The sequence below is a fragment of the Tachysurus vachellii genome, chromosome 7, assembly GCF_030014155.1.
Source record: "Tachysurus vachellii isolate PV-2020 chromosome 7, HZAU_Pvac_v1, whole genome shotgun sequence".
NCBI classification, from domain to species: domain Eukaryota; kingdom Metazoa; phylum Chordata; class Actinopteri; order Siluriformes; family Bagridae; genus Tachysurus; species Tachysurus vachellii.
Window position 1 is genome coordinate 20,641,643 of NC_083466.1, and position 6,000 is coordinate 20,647,642.

General features: G+C 40.4%; 1 long non-coding RNA gene across 7 annotated transcripts; it reads right to left on the reverse strand.

Annotated features, from left to right (window-relative positions):
- Positions 1-978: 978 nt before the first annotated feature.
- On the reverse strand, positions 979-4,700 carry LOC132848825 (uncharacterized). 7 transcript variants are annotated; one of them, XR_009648771.1, is made up of 6 exons: positions 4,683-4,700; positions 3,824-3,875; positions 2,861-2,949; positions 2,210-2,317; positions 1,911-1,992; positions 979-1,782 (listed from the first exon to the last, which is right to left on the reverse strand). It is a non-coding gene; the product is annotated as an uncharacterized LOC132848825 (long non-coding RNA). The 7 variants fall into 7 exon arrangements; XR_009648773.1 differs by lacking the exon at positions 4,683-4,700 and adding an exon at positions 4,110-4,676; XR_009648772.1 differs by lacking the exon at positions 4,683-4,700 and having other exon boundaries at positions 979-1,483; positions 1,764-1,782; positions 3,824-4,676.
- Positions 4,701-6,000: the final 1,300 nt, after the last annotated feature.

Consider the following 6,000-nt stretch of genomic DNA (forward strand, 5'->3'; position numbering starts at 1 on the left):
TAAATAAGCTATCTATGCACTTCTGGTTAGATACTAACTGCATTTCATTGGCTCTGTACATGTACCTTGCACAATGACAATAAAGTTGAATCTAATCTAATCTAATCTAATCAACAGTCCCAATAACCAAACCGCACTTCCCATTGTTATGTCACCATAAGCAGTCAGACAGCCATTTCCATTAATGTCAATCCAACCAATCTAAATAATCACACAACATGTGTTGTCATGATCTTCACCAATTCTTCTCTGGACAATAATAAGCAAATCTTTAGTAAAGAAACCACAAAATCTTTCCACCTGAACGTAAATCTTTTGTGTGTGTGTACCTGCTGGTCCTGAGGCAGCATTCAGCACATGGCGGTGCTGAAGTCCAGCTGTCTCTGCAGTTGTGTGACCTGCTCCTGCCAGTGTGTCGGAGTGTGTGTAGCGCACTCTGAGACGGACAGGTCAGCAGCCCAGCACAGGTTTTCCTGCCTCTTTGCCCCTCTGGGATTGGGACAAGGCTGAGATCTGGTGCAACGTGGAGATGAACCCTTTACACGATCAGTGAACGGAGTCATAAGGACTCATCTGAAGGCAGGGTGACAGAGAGAGCAGACTCGTCCTTGCTGTGTGTGTGTGCTGAGCTCCAGCATCTCCAGAACCTGCAGTGCACCCAGGAATTATACCCAAAAGGTGACACTGTTAGCTCTTAATAGAGAAAATACAATAAATTTGTTTTCTATCTTAGAACAGGCTTTGTTTTGTTTAATATTAATATTTCCTGAACCAAACATTTTAATGCTCCATGTTTAGCTCAGTTTGTAATCTGTTTGCTGTAGATGTACAGTATTTCTAGAATTGCTTCAAAATATTAATGAAACCGTATTTTTGTATATTACAACTTTAATGATGCATATGGATAAATTCATAGGATGCAATCACTACTTGAGCTACTGGAGTGTGAATCAAAAACTGACAGACTTAAAATAGAAATTCCAGAATAAATATATATTTATTAGAGTATCATATGTGCAAAATAAAAGCATAAAAGTCATTTATGAAATACATCCAAAGTTATACCAAATAACAAAACACAAATACCTTTAACAGTACATAAATAATGATGGATATTCAACAAAGAAAAAACAGTCAAACTTGACTAACACCCTAACACACAAAACAGAACCAGAACCAAAAAACAAAAACACATGTATACGACATTAAAATGGGCTAATAATACAAAAGCCTTTACTTTCTCACACACACACACACACACACACACACACACACAAAGATACAAAGATAAAACAACTTAAATCTTAAAATTTGAAACAAACAAAAAAAAACGCTCTTGAAACAAAAACAAAAAATATAGGGAACATGTTCTGGTATTTAATCAGTAAAAAAATACTTGGGACGGTTACAAAAGAAAATATACAAATTACAAATTATCAGGATCTGGGCGCTTTCTGAGGCATCAGAAGTTGTGACTTCTGCCCTAACAAACACACAGACACACACACAGTCAACCATCTGAATAACAAAATGATACAGAACAGTGTATTTATCTCAATTCTGTGATTTAAATCTCAGCGGTTGCTCAGATCTTTTCTTCCTTAAAAAAGGTATTTATCCAATAAAAAAGGCTTCCCATTGTTATGTCACCGTAAGCAGTCAGACAGCCATTTCCTTTAATGTCAATACAACCAATCTAAATAAAGCTCTTGTTGTAACCAGCTGTAATCACACATAATAATGTATTTGTGTGTGTTACTGACCAGGTGTCGTCAACGTGGACTGCAACATGCACGAAAGAGTCATCACAAACAGACACAGAGGGAAAGAGAACATTTTTAAGAGGGTGGAAAAAAACGCAAACACCAAACCACAAAATCTTTCCAGCTGAACGTAAATCTTGTGTGTACCTGTTGGTGCTGCAGCAGCAGATAGATGGCTGTGCTGAAGTCCAGCTGTGCTTGTAGTTCAGAGATCTGCATTTCAGCAGCCCTGGTGCAACGTGGAGATGTTGTCCACAAATTACACATCAATTATAATAATCAACTAAAAAAAAGTGTCACCAGTTTACACAGTTTTATACAGCTGTGTGTGAAAAAGAAAATAAAAACTCAGGACTGAAACCAAATATCAGAATTCAGATCCCAAAAAACGCAAAACCACTGAAAATCACAGAAAATGTCATGTATTATTAAAAATATAATCACACCAGTCTCTCTGACATCCAGCACGAACACACCGGTGAGTCCATGACACCTTCATAAGAAGAGTCCAGGACTATTCCCTCATCCTCCACATCCTCCTTCTCCTCTCTCGCCTGGAACACAGACCGAGATTATTATATTGTTTAATATAGACGTCTCCCTCACCACTCAAAGCCAATAGTTAAGTATAGCGCATTTTAACGTGATCTATACATTTTATAGACTCTAGTGAGGTACTAAAATATTCATAGGTCAATGGGGAGACAATTCTGAATTTTCCTGAATCTCAAAATGTCGATTTTGGATATTTCTATTGCGTGCCCCAGGTGACTCTCTCTCACAGAGCACAGTGAGGGTGATAATCAAGCTGAGAGAGAGAGAGAGTATAACAGAATTATAACTAATTCCAAAGCACTTATGCACAGAACAAACTGAAGTACAGAAGAAAAGCAAGAGACAATGGATCTGAGATAACAATTGATACGGTTTTAACGTCTTAAAGCTAATGCTATTTTAACTGTGGGCGTTTTTTCACTGGTATTGTTCTCATTACAGAGAACAAAAGCTCACTGAATTCAGTGCAAGTCAAAGCACTGCAAAGAATAACTGTACTGTTTAAACACACAATGAAGGAAAACTGAATGAGAGAGAGAGACCCCATGTTATTGAGACGGTCATCCAGACTGTCTTTGCTCACAGTCCAATATTGTTCTTCATCAGATGAATTTCTGCATTTTTCCCCCTGCTGAAAACACACACACAATTAAACAGCACATTTTTATATGCTAAAACTAACTGTACAGTGTGGCTCTATGACTGTGAAAGTGATCAGTCATAGAGCCAGAGAGTGTACGACCACACACATACGCGCCATAGAGACGGGACACTATAAGAGGTCACGGCTCCTTAAGGGCAGACACACACACAGGCCACATGTCCTCATGTACTACACTGATTGGGGGCGTGTCCTCATGTACTACACCGATTGGGGGCGTGTCCCCATGTACTACACCGATTGGGGGCGTGTCCCCATGTACTACACCGATTGGGGGCGTGTCCCCATGTACTACACCGATTGGGGGCGTGTCCCCATGTACTACACCGATCGGGGGCGTGTCCCCATGTACTACACCGATCGGGGGCGTGTCCCCATGTACTACACTGATCGGGGGCGTGTCCCCATGTACTACACTGATCGGGGGCGTGTCCCCATGTACTACACTGATTGGGGGCGTGTCCCCATGTACTACACTGATTGGGGGCGTGTCCCCATGTACCACACTGATTGGGGGCGTGTCCCCATGTACCACACTGATGGGGGGCATGTCCTCATGTACTACACTGATTGGGGGCGTGTCCTCATGTACTACACTGATTGGGGGCGTGTCCTCATGTACTACACTGATCATTAGGATATAAATGAAACCCTTTTTGTGGATCACTACACTGATCACACATCGCTGCACTTGTTATAAGAAGCTTCTATTTAACCAAAGTAACAATTTTAATTATGATACGGATTTTATCTACCCAAACTAGCATGTTAATTATAACTTAATGTATAAATAATATATTAACAGCCATAAATATAACCGTAGACGGTTAATTTGTATACTTACATTTCGACTTAGTCGTGTGTTTTAGATGAAAGTTTTGAGTGATGAATGAAACCTAAGATAGAGATAAAAGTGAGATAATCAGTGTTGAAGTTGATGGAGACTGAGAGATAAAGTGAGAATCAGCGGGTGAAGGTGAAGCATCACTGCCGCCTCACAGGCTCGTTTTCCCGGGTTCAGCTCTCACCCCTCCCCTCTCTCTAACTTTGTTTTTTTTGTGTAACTGTTTAGCTTGTAAACTAGAGCTGTAATCTATACCACTGTTTCCTCAGAGGTAACCAAAACAAACCTTTAAAAATCCTGCCCAGCTTTTCTTCTCTTGTCTTCTGTCAGAACCTTTAGCATCCGAAGCTAACCTTTATAGCGTGCACGCGCATCCAGTAAGAAACAGATGGCGCGAGGCCCCGTAGCCATTTCCCCGCGAAAATTTTGCTGTTGCACGTGCGATTGTAGCCGGTCTCATGCTAACCGCTGCTACTCTTATCTGCGTTGTGTTCAAGGAAGTCTCTGGACGCTTTAGTTCAGTTCACCAGAGAAGGTTTATTAACAGTCTCTCCCACCAATCAACACTTCTTTGTGGATTAATGTCAATAAAGGAGAAAAAATCACTCGTGGTCACCTTTTGACAATGCATTCCTGTATAATACAACACATGTTAGCTGGCTAACAACTCAGAACCACATTAACACTGCATGCATACGGCCCACACGATAAATCCTCACATTCTAAATCCACTTGCACATAAAACATACAACAGAACATCTCATAGTCTCTGAACTGTTTACAAAGTGAAATCAAGTCGATTTCTACACTTAATAAGCTTAATTATCTCATTAATTGAAGAGCTCACACAAACACCTACCTCCCTCCAGCATATGCAACGCAAACTGACGAAGCGCGCGCGCTCTCACTTGAAAATGCCGTCCGCATAACACCAAGAGGGAGTTTCAAAATAAAAGTCTCTTAACAGCAAACAGAAAAATTAAAACTTAATACCCAAAGAAAGAAAACGGAAATAATACAGCAATACAATAAGGATTTTTGTGAAAAAAGCAAATTATGTATTACATTTATGTTGCTAACTTGTTACACGATGACAATATAAACCGTGCTCGTATTTTAGTTGGGCAAAAAAATAAATAAAACAGGTTTGTTTTTCGTGTGTGTGTACATTTACATTTACGGCATTTAGCAGACACCCTTATCCAGAGTGACTTACAACTGAGCAACTGAGGGTTAAGGGCCTTGCTCAGGGGCCCAGCAGTGGCAGCTTGGTGGACCTGGGGTTCGAACCCATGACCTTCCAATCAGTACCCGAACACCTTAACCACTGAGCTACCCTGCGATGGGTTGGCACTCTGTCTAGGGTGTATCCTGCCTTGATGCCCGATGTCGCCTGAGATAGGCACAGGCTCGAGGTAGTTCGGATAAGTGGTGGAAAATGAATGAATGAATGACTGAATGAAAAAAAAAGTAAAACAGGTTTGTTTTACGTGTGTGTGTGCCCTGCGATGGGTTGGCACTCCGTCCAGGGTGTATCCTGCCTTGATGCCCGATGAAGCCTGAGATAGGCACAGGCTCCCCGTGACCCGAGGTATTTCGGATAAGCGGTAGAAGATGAGAGAGAGAGTGAGTGAGAGAGGTTTGTTTTACATTTAATCGCACGCACACACGCACATTCACTCATGATTGGATGACAGGTGAAAGAAAAACGAGACGGATGACAAACTGACAACATAAATAATGATTTATTTTATTGTTATTATTTATTTTGATGCTCCAGGAGTGTTCGAAAGCGATCTTGTGTATTTAAGTAACGATTTATGATGCTAAATCTCCACAAACACGAATAAACACACACTGACGTCCTGCTTTTCTAAAAGAGTTTGTTTTCACCGATGAAACATTATTTAAACGTTTCTGCGAACTAAAATGAACTATTGAGCTCACATTTTTAGCCATAACACAAAGCCGAAGTTACATTAAGATACGTGACAACAGCAAAGTTCTAACTAGTCAGTTATCAGTCGTGATAAAGGTCAATAATCCAGGAATAGAATCGTTCACTAACTATATATCTAAAACTTATACACACTTTTACATATAATGAGAAGTTTGGAAAACACCTAGAAACCTGAATAGCATAAATAGCCAAGTCTGTGATGTGTTATTTTAGCAAT